An 11054-nucleotide genomic window follows, 5' to 3' on the forward strand; every position below is an offset into this window, starting at 1 on the left:
TAGAATCATAGAATTGGAGAGTTGGAAGGGGCCTTGAGGATCAACTAGTACCACTCCCTGCAAAGCAGGAATATGCAGCTGCCGCATGCAGGGATCGAACCTGCAACCTTGGTGTTAACAGCACCCCGCTCTAACCAACTGAGCTATCCAGTGGTGCAGTGTGTGGAATAACGTTTAGGAGAGACCTAAATGCTTAGCTGTGCATGGTGCATGGTGGTGCAGGGGGAGACTAGCCGTTTATTTTTAATTTGTCACCCTACATTTATTTATATATTATCTTTCTTCCATCATGGAACTGGCACCATACGTGTGGTTCTCAAACAGTGGCTCATATGATGCTGTGCAGATCCCGGCTGCCTTGGTTTTTTGCATAGTGGGGCCTCATGCGCCTCGGATACAAACCATGCTGCTTCCCTGCACCCCGTTAAGAGACGAGATGAATACATGTTATCTTCAGCTGGCTGAAAAGAACAAATAGACTTGCCTGGTTAGTTTAGGCAGCCTGTCAAGCAAAATTCTGTAAGCAAGGCCCCTTGCTGCCAAGAGATTGTGTGCACGAGAGAGTGAGAGATTGACAAGATGTTTGCCCGTATTGTGCCTTAAGGCCAGTTGGTTCTGTCTGCAGTAGAGTCGTCTTCTCCTTCAGTTGACGGGTTTGCCATTTGCACAAGCATATTCTGGACAGTACTGCAGATTGCAGGGGTCTGGCTAGCTGGAGAAAGATTCCTCGCAATAATGCATTGAGAACTGAACGGTGCGAAACAGGAGATCCGTCCAAAATAAAAAAGTGCTTCCTTGAGGAAGAAGTCTGGATCCCCCAGGCAACAACTGAGAAAAGAAGCTTGTTTTCTCCTGGTCTGAAGGGTAGGACTCGAACCAGTGGCTTCAAGTTACAAGTAAGGAGATTCCGACGAAGCATCAGGAAGATTTTTCTGACAGTAAGAGCTGTTCAAGCAGTGGAACAGACTCCCATGAGATGGAAGACTCTCCTTCCTTGCAGGTTTTTAAGCAGAGGTTTGACGGCCATCTGCTTAAAAACTGAGATTCCTGCAATGCAGGGAGTTGGATTAGATGACCCGTGGTTCTATGATCCTATGATTTACTAGACTAAAAGATGATTGGCTAGAAAGGCCTTTATTCTATTTATTTCAGAAAGTTGCTCACGAGCTGCTAGAGAGCTCTTTTGGACTATTTTCACATACTTTTTTCTTGATTCTGCTTTTTTTTTTAAATGTATACCTTACCTTACAATTACTATTATTTTCTGTGGCTGCTTATGATAATATTAGCAAGTAATGGTTAAGCAGAGCATTAAGACCAACAAAATACAAACTGTAAAAAGCAGTCAAACAAACCGCACCAGGTGCAATGTTATTTTGAACAATGTTTTCTAACATGCGCAAATTTTGTTTGCAAGTAGGATAGCATAAATGCTTCCAAGGAACTGTGTGAGGAAATGAATGCCCTTGTGGAAAAGAAAGCTGAGCTTGCTGATTATCTCTGTGAAGATCGAAACACACACTCATTAGACGATCTTTTTAACACTATGAAAGCCTTCAGGGATCTCTTCATCAAAGCTCTCAAGGTTTGCAATAATAAACAAGGTTCGATAATGACAAGTGGGACCTGCAACAAAATTTTGCTATGTGGAATATTCTCATTCAGGGTTCCTGCCAGCCATGCCCTTTCCCAATATATCCATTCCCACTCCACCCAGTTTTACCATATTTCCCCCCCATAAGACGCACCTTTTTCCTCCTAAAAAGTAAGGGGAAATACCTGTGCATCTTATGGAGCGGAATGGTGGTCCCTGGAGCTAAATTGCCCAGGGGCCAAAAGCAGATTGTGCTTTTTATTTTACAAAGAGAAAAGGGGGTGTTGAAAGGTCCCCGCTCAGCAGATGATCAGCAAGAGATCGGGAGAGAGATAAGAGCTCCCTTTCAGCCCCGCCCTCCTTTGTTGAATGTGCTGCAGAGGGAGGTTGTTTGTTTCCCCAGGACATCCCCAGGCTGATTAGATTATCTGTCTGGAAACAGTAGAAACTGCTCCCTTTCCTTAAGATTTTTCAGAAATGTGAGTTGAACCCCATAAAAATGGGGCTTTTCCTCTTTGCTTTTCCCCCTTTGCAAAAGGAGCTTTGCTTTTCCTCCGTTGCAAAAAAAAGCTGCAAAACATTTAGCTGATCCTCAAAAAAACAGGGCTTTTCCCTTTGCAAAAAAAGCTGCAAAACTTTTAGCCGATCCTCAAAGAAACAGGGCTTTTAGAGGAGGAAAACCAGAAAAATATTTTTTCCCTTGTTTCCTCCTCTAAAAATGAGGTGCGCCCTATGGTCCAGTGTGTCCTATGGAGTGAAAAATACGGTAATTTTTATTTCCTCCACCCCAGCAGCCAGCATTTTTTTGGGGGGGGCACTGCTCACACTTTGTTCTCATTGGGCTGTATATTGTGATATCCTCCTCTTATCTCCCTGGCCCTGCAATCATTTTTCGATTGCTGCAAAACTCAGGGTTCCCCTGAACTTATTGGTTCTTCCCTCTTGTTTGTGGGTGAATCTGTTTTGGCTACATAAGTAATGGCACTCACAGCCTGAAAATCAGAAATAAGGGGAATGTATTAAAGCTACCAATTAATGTCAGAAATGCGTGAAACTACCATTGAGGGAATAAAAAATTATTGGACTTCACAAAACTGCGTACTTAAAAAAATCAAGCCATTTCTGGTAGAAGGAACCGCCAGCTGCTCCTTAGTCTTTGCTAGAACTGAATATAATCATCAAATCTCTAGCTTGCATGCTTCTTGTGGGCATTTTGATACAAAGGAATTACGTGCACATACAGCAGTGTGTTTGACTTTCACACGCTTGTGCATGCACAGAGGCACCAGCACAAGCCCTCTCCCCTATACTTGCTGATAGCAAGCCACTCCTGAAATTCGAATGGGGGAGTGGCAAGAATAAGTTGCAATGTTGTGTGAGGGGATTTTGTTTGGAAGGAGGACAAAAAGAAAAAGAAAAACCCTGTTGAGAGAGTCTTTGCATCTACTCAGAACTCTGCTTTGTCTGGTATGAGCAGCTAAAGTAGATAACATGCTACTTCTCTACGCATGGGTTAAGATGCATGGAGCGTGCAGCAAGCTGATTTGACTCTTTTTTAATAACAAATGAACAGGGAGTTGCTGAATTTAGTAACTGGTTGTATGTTGTAATTACCGTATTTTTCAGTGTTCTACCAAAAAAAATGGTTTAAAATTGGGGCTCGTCTTACACACGGGTAGTGCTGAGAGGTGTTTTCTTAATTTGGAGTCCCCCAAAATAGGGGGCGTCTTATACACGGGAAAATATGGCGTATCCCTGCACATTTTGTGGCTGTGAATCCCATGCATTACTGGTACTTCGTAGCTCCATGAAGCGGTATTTCCCTCCTTGCATGTCCTGAGCCACCACCAGTCAAATTAATTCAAATTGCATGCCGTTGAGTGCCCTGATCTCATACTACTTTTGCATGGTTTCTGCCCCAGTGCACAGTGATTTACTGTGGTGGTTTGTAAATTAATTCAAGGAATGTGTTGTTTTGTTTAAAAAGTGGGATGCAGTTTTCAAACTAGGTGGGTTTATTATCCATGTGGATCTTTTTTTTTTTTTTTTTGGTCATTGAACTATTGAATTTTAGATTTTTGTGTGTTGGAATGTAGGAAAATCGAGACAGAAGGGAACAAGTGGTAAAGGCAGAAAAGAGGAGGAAATTGCTTGAAGAGGGAGAAGCAGCTAAGCGTCAGAAGCATTGTTAAAGAGGTATAACCTTTGGAAATGAGTTTTTTTCTGTTCCCCCACCTTTCATTTATTATCACAACCAGTTCGGGTATTCCTTTTTAACATTTGATTTTGTAACACTGGGTCCATGTACAGGTTTACTTACATCCAGGGACGCGGGTGGCGCTGTGGTCTAAACTGAGCCTCTTGAGTTTGCCGATCGGAAGGTTGGCAGTTCGAATCTTCCCAATGAGGTCAGCTCCCGTTGCTCTGTCCCAGCTCCTGCCAACCTAGCAGTTCGAAAGCACACCAGTGCAAGTAGAAAAATAGGTGCCGCTGTGGCAGGAAGGTAAATGGCATTTCCATGCGCTCTGGCTTCCGTCACAGTGCCCCGTTGTGCCAGAAGCAATTTATTCATGCTGGCCACATGATCCGGAAAGCTGTCTTTGGACAAACGCTGGTTCCCTTGGCCTGAAAAGTGAGATGAGCGCTGCACCCCATAGTTGCCTTTGACTGAACTTTACCTTTTTACCTACCTAGTTGCCTTCTTGATTTCAACAGCTAACGCCAGTTATTAATTTACTTATTTACGGTTCTTAAAGTGTGTGACGCTGTGGCCTAAAATGCCCATCCTATCCCTTTCTTTAGCAAACGTAGGGCTTTTTTGGGGGGGGGGGAGGAGGAGAGGAACAGGGAGAGGCTAATCACAAAGGAGGAAGTTCAAAACAAATAAACCTAAAAATGATTCCATGTTGCACGTTGGGATTAGTGATGGTTGGGTCCCAGGTTCCAAAAAGATTGAAGGTTTGGTAGATGCTGAACTTACGTTAAGATGGTTAAGATGGGTTTATTTTCCTTTATTGTCTGAATTTGGCCTCCTTTTTTTTTAGTGAACATTGCCATATTAAGAGAAGTAGCTTGTTGAAAGGGGGGTGGGGGGGGGCAGGCAAGAGTCCAAAGACCAGCTCTGGATGAGGAGCTCCCTGTACAGCCTTCTTGACCCCATAGATCCCTTAGGAACCCTGATAGAGCCTCCATACTGGGTGACAACAGCAGATACCAGTTCCGACAGCCGCCACTGTCACCTGCAGAAATCCCCCTATCAGCATGACAGCTTGTTCCTGTTCACTCGCTGTTTTGCTCGCTGCTTCTTGATTTGGGGCTGTGGTTAAAGGCACCTGAGTGGTGCTTGCTTCGGCAGCACATATACTAAAATTGGAACGATACAGAGAAGATTAGCATGGCCCCTGCGCAAGGATGACACGCAAATTCGTGAAGCGTTCCATATTTTTAATTAAAAAAAAGAGGGGGAAAAAGGCACCTGAGTGAACAGCATTGAGAGGGAGCACTTAAGAACTTTCTGCAGTCACTTGGAGACTTCACCAAGACGTTTTAGGGCTCCTTCACGTATCATATTTAAGGTCCTAATCCAGAGGCCGGGAACCTTTGGGGCCAGATCTTGATCTCTCCCTCACCACCCCAGTGGACCAACTTTAAGAGATGGGCAGGACTCTTCATCTGTCAGTGCATCCTGACAGCATGATGATGCCAGGTGACTGATAAGCAAGCAGTCCTACCCACCTGTCAGAGTTGACTGGCAGGATGGGTTAGGCTGGTAAAGCATGCTGAATAGTAAAACAATGCCCAGCAGGATTGAGCCCCCTGCCTGCCAGCTGATGAACAGAAGGTTTAGTCCTGCTGGCTGCAGGGGTCTGGTTAGCCAGCATATTGTCTGCAGGGAACATGCTGGCAAAGCAGTACCCAGCAGGACTGAACCCTCTGCTGATGTACATGTTGTTGTTCAGTCATTCAGTCGTGTCCGACTCTTCGTGACCCCATGGACCAGAGCACGCCAGGCACCCCTATCCTTCACTGCCTCCCGCAGTTTGGCCAAACTCATGCTAGTCGCTTCGAGAACACTGTCCAACCATCTCGTCTTCTGTCGTCCCCTTTTCCTTGTACCCTCCATCTTTCCCAGCATCAGGGTCTTTTCCAGGGAGTCTTCTCTTCTCACGAGGTGGCCAAAGTACTGGAGCCTCAACTTCAGGATCTGTCCTTCCAGTGAGCACTCAGAGCTGATTTCTTTAAGGATGGATAAGTTAGATCTTTTTGCAGTCCATGGGACTCTCAAGAGTCTCCTCCAGCACCATAATTCAAAAGCATCAATTCTTCAGCGATCAGCCTTCTTTATGGTCCAGCTCTCACTTCCACACCTCACTACTGGGAAAACCATAGCTTTAACTATACGGACCTTTGTCGGCAAGGTGATGTCTCTGCTTTTTAAGATGCTGTCTAGGTTTGTCATTGCTTTCCTCCCAAGAAGCAGGCGTCTTTATTTTCGTGACTGCTGTCACCATCTGCAGTGACCATGGAGCCCAAGAAAGTCAAATCTCTCACTGCCTCCATTTCTTCCCCTTCTATTTGCCAGGAGGTGATGTACATAGACTCGGGCTATTAGTCATTCTGTTTTTTAATTCAAAGGTGCTGGTATGTATTGACATGATTTCACTGCATACAAAATGTGAAGTATGTTCTCTCTCTCTCTCTCTCTCCATAGCTTGAAAATGAGCTGCAACAAAGGAAGCTGGCATCTTTGATGCTTTGTTGGAGAAAGGCTTTCAGTTGTAAGGAAAACCATCAATTCCTGGAAACTGTGCAGGAGCTGTCTTAAAAAAAGAAAGAAAGAAAGAATCTGGCTCTTTTGGGTGGGGGGCTTGTACTTCAGTTTACTTTCTTAACTGGAAATAATAATACTTCATGTCCAAGCGGTTATTTCCCCCTCCCCAACTTATCAAGTGAGAAAGTTGACTTGTTGTTTTTATATATACAGTATATATAAAAAAGAGGAACTTGATAGTGGATGCTTGTTTAGATTTCTGTGCTTTACTTATTAACATATTTATTAATTTATTATTTCCATTGTGTCAGTTTTGGCAAGAACAATGCCTTTATAAATCACTAAACTGAACAACCTATGGAAGAAAATAAAAAGCTGTAATATGGCTCCTTGTAGAAATTTTGCTGTAAATTACCTGTCTATTGCACAAAAAAGGAGGAAAGGGAATGGAGTTGGGTAACAGTACAGAAATCCCACTTCTTATAGAAATTTCTTGAATTGCATGGGCACTGATTTAAACTGGTACAAAGCTTTCCCTGTTAGGGAAAAAGGCAGGATATAAATATGCAGCAGCAACAATTCAAATTCACCTATTTAAAGTTACTGTAGGAAAATGTGTTGCTGCCCGCCCCCCCCCCCCTATATTTTCTTATAACTCTGCCTGCCTCAAAACTTTTTTTTTTAAGTTCCTGCTTAGTGTTTAAAATATAATATTGTGTACTCCTTAATTACTGGACTGGAGCACATACCTATTTTTTTTTTATTCAAACTTTATATAAACCGTAGCCCCTGCAGCACCCACTACTGGGGAGACTGAATGTTTGACTATTCTGGCATTGGTTTGAGGCCAGCGGTGTAATATTAAGATGCAGCCAATTTTATTTAAATAACTGAAAAGCCAGAAATGAAATAACGTGATGGTTTGGGGGCAAAGCAAATATTTGAGAGCCAGCATGCTGGGCTTGGAGTGGGTGGCCGAAAGGGTTCAAATCACTGCTCGGGCATAAGGCTGACCTTGGGCTGGTCATACTTTCGGGTTAACTGCTTCCCTGGCAGGTTTGTTGTGCAGCAGATAAAATGGGACAACACCCGTGTGCATTCTGAGTGCCTTGCTGGTTGCACGATATGTCATCTGTCCGCTCTCTTTCTAAAGGAAAGGGATAGCAGTGTTGCGGCAAATGTCACCACCTCCGCTTCTGGGGAAATGTCAGCCAGCCGCTCATTTCCCTATAAAGCATGCCTGCTCCTCCAGGGAGGGGAACATGCTCTGCTTAAGTAGCATGCCTGCCAGCTGCCTGCTGCTAAGTGAACTTCGCCTGCCTAGCCTTTTGCTTGTTATTCCTCCTATGCTGTCATCCCTGTACTCTGTGGAGTGGGAAGGCAGAAACGGCCGTGAATTTGTCATGAGGATTTGCCTAATTCTTTCCAGTTTTTTTGCCTTGAAACTGTAGAGTGAGCATGGGGAACCTGTGGCCCTCTAGGTGGGTGCCGCTGAGTGGTTGTGCATCTACTTTCCAAGGTACCAAGGTTCAGTCCCCAGGAGATCCGGGTAGGTCTAGGAGAGCCTGTCTGGAGCTGCCAATCAGTGTGGACAGTATTAAGCTACGTGGACCAGCGGCCTGATTCTGCATAAGGAAGCTTTCTGTGTTCTGCGGACTACAATACCCATCATTCCTGACCAGCCTCAGACAGCATGGCCAATGGTGGGAGTTAGTCAACAACAGCTGGAGGGCCACAGGCTGCTCACCCCTGATGCAAAGGAAAGGACTTGAAAATTGTTGTTTCTTTAAAATCAGAAGCAACTTGTATGCATCAGTGCAGGACTGTGTATGCATTTATTTAAAATATATATAAAAGTGAAAAATTAATTTGCTTTCTCTCCTTAAACTCCTCTGTCTCACTACAGTTTCATGGTAAAGAAGGTATTCACAAAAGTCCCCCCTCACCACTAAACCATGTGATCTAATGCCACTAAATAAGTTCATACCTGAAAGGATTGTTCTACAATTGTGATGGAAGGTCTAAAAATACTTAAAAATGAAATTCTTTAAAAAGTAGAATGATACTTGGGAGAAAATGGCAATGTAGTTCTCTGGATTTTGGAAATGAATTAGTGGCAAGAAACTATTGTTTGACATTTTGCCACATTTTGCCACAAAGTGTCTAGTAAAAAATTGTAGATATAAGATATACTCTTCCTTCCTTCCTTCCTTATTAAATTTTTCTGCCATCTTCCCTCCCAAAGGAGCTAAGGGTAGCAAACAACAAAGTGGTAAACCAATACAATTAATTGATGAATTTATTTTAAAACAGCCACATACCATCATAGGTAACAATTTCAAGGTTACCAAGCACATTATCTTTCAGCCATTAAGTACCTGGGTAAATGAACATTTCTAAGTTGCTCCTGAATTCTTTTTTTGAGGGGGGGTCCCCTTAAGTCTGGCACCAGCCCTGCATGCCTGTACCATAAGATTAACCTTTTCTCAGTTGCCATATGCCTCTGTCATGCTTTGTCTCCCTCGACCTTCTCAAAATTGTGCATACCACAGACCATCTCATGCATCTCTGGCTGTAAATGGGGTAGTTGAGGGAGTGGAGCTCAGGAACTTTTCTCAGGACAGAAGTGATGCAGTAGCATGTTCCAAAGTTCTAGGCTAATTGATAGACCCTCCTTGTTTTGGCCAGTGAGGTGATAATGAGGCTTTCAAGTTTGTGGCAATTAGCATAGAGGAAGTCAGAGAACTTGGAAAATAAATAAAAAAGACACAACCCTTCTTTCCTTCCTTTGACGGGAGTCCCTAAACTTTATAAACGGTAATGCTTCTTTGCAAGACTGCATTTCCAATGAAAAGATAAAGGTTGCATTTTGGTTGGCTGCTAAGCAGTGGTTGCATTCTTGCAGTCAGAAATAAGCACCACTGAATTCAGCTGAATTCAGTTTCGTATCTGAAGAAGTGTGCATGCACACGAAAGCTCATACCAGGAACAAACTCAGTTGGTCTCTAAGGTGCTACTAGAAAGAATTTTCGATTTTGTTTTGACTATGGCAGACCAACACGGCTACCCACCTGTAACTGAATTCAGTTGAGTTACTCCAAGGGAATGCATAGGAATGCAATCAAGCTGGTGTTAATAAACTGGGATTTATATGATACACCTTTGCTCTTTGGGGTACGTGGCACAAAAATGCTGCTGGCATTTTTGGACTCTCCTTGGGCACATGGCTATGAAGGACAAACCATGGTAGCTCCTGCCATTTATATGTCACCACAGCACACCACACCACACCACGCGGGTGGCGCTGTGAGTTAAACCACAGAACCCAGGGCTTGCTAATCAGAAGGTTGGCGGTTCGAATCCCCGCGATGGGGTGAGCTCCCCTTGCTCTGTCCCAGCTCCTGCCAACCTAGCAGTTCGAAAGCACATCAAAGTGCAAGTAGATAAATAGGCACCGCTCCAGCGGGAAGGTAAACGGTGTTCCCGTGCGCTGCTCTGGTTCGCCAGAAGCGGCTTAGTCATGCTGGCCACATGACCTGGAAGCTGTACGCCGGCTCCCTCTGCCAGTAACGTGAGATGAGCGCCACAACCCCAGAGTCGGTCACAAGTGGACCTAATGGTCAGTGGTCCCTTTACCTTTACCTTTTTACAGCACTCTAGTTTTCCTGCAATGCAGGCCAGTGTTGCTCTCTTCATATTGAGGCTGGGCAGGCCCACAGAAGCCCCAAAGGCAGCACCAGAACTTCCTACCCCACCACCTGTCCAGCTGTACTAGTTTCCAGTGCTTTGACGGTGCTGCCACGCCACGCAGGTAAAAGAGGTGGGGTGGCATCAGGGTTTGCGGCAGGTTGCTGTTTTGAGATGTGCCGCTCCTGGGTCAGAGAGTGTGTGCATGTGCACACATGTGAAGCGCACAAACTGGCTTCCCTTAGGCCACTTCCACACCATACATTAAAAGCACACAACTTTCCCCAGAGATGCCTGGGAGCCAGTGTGGCATAATGGTTAGTGTGGGATAATGACCAGTGCTATTTTTCTAGAAAATGAGGTTCCGGCGCTCACCAGGAACTTCTCCTTTGCTGTCTTGGAATGGCAATGGCGCCCACCAGAAAAAAGCAGAAGCCCCGACTGTGACCTGGGAGACCAGGGTTCGAACCCCGACTCAGCTCACTGGGTGACCTTGGTCCAGTCACTGCCTTGTGGCCTAGCCTACCTCACAGGATGGTTGTGAGGATGAGGTGGGGAGGAGGAGAACAACCATGTGGCATCACCTTGAGCTCCTTGGAAGATAAAGGTGGTATTTAAACAAACGAACGAACAGAACTGTGATTCCCAGCACCCTTAGCAACCTATAGCCTAGTTCATACCCAGGATTATTTTGGAGAATCCATGGTGTGTGGTTGTCTCCCATTGGCCTGGGGTAAAATTCAAGCCAGGACTATCTTGACTTCAGTGTGCTATATTAACTTTCATACACAGAAATTTCTTTAAAAGTTTTCATCCGGGTTTAACATTTGCAAGATAGGTTTACATTCTTCAGGGGAGCGAACTCTTAGGTAACAAAATGCTTGATTTTAATAGTTCTTTCAAATGCGTAATGTTTAATTCCACATTTTGGTTTTTTGGTAGATGCACAAATAAATAATATTTGCATTAACCGTTATTTTATAGGCACCCTATGCCCTTTTA

General features: G+C 44.4%; 1 long non-coding RNA gene and 1 other non-coding gene across 2 annotated transcripts; both read left to right on the top strand.

Annotated features, from left to right (window-relative positions):
• The first annotated feature begins 1257 nt into the window (after nt 1-1257).
• On the top strand, nt 1258-6421 carry LOC117060576. The gene is made up of 3 exons (XR_004428006.1): nt 1258-1585; nt 3691-3790; nt 6306-6421. It is a non-coding gene; the product is annotated as an uncharacterized LOC117060576 (long non-coding RNA).
• On the top strand, nt 4934-5040 carry LOC117061720. Its single transcript, XR_004428130.1, has one exon. It is a non-coding gene; the product is annotated as a U6 spliceosomal RNA (small nuclear RNA).
• Nucleotides 6422-11054: the final 4633 nt, after the last annotated feature.

This window comes from Lacerta agilis, chromosome 1, assembly GCF_009819535.1.
Source record: "Lacerta agilis isolate rLacAgi1 chromosome 1, rLacAgi1.pri, whole genome shotgun sequence".
Classification (NCBI taxonomy): domain Eukaryota; kingdom Metazoa; phylum Chordata; class Lepidosauria; order Squamata; family Lacertidae; genus Lacerta; species Lacerta agilis.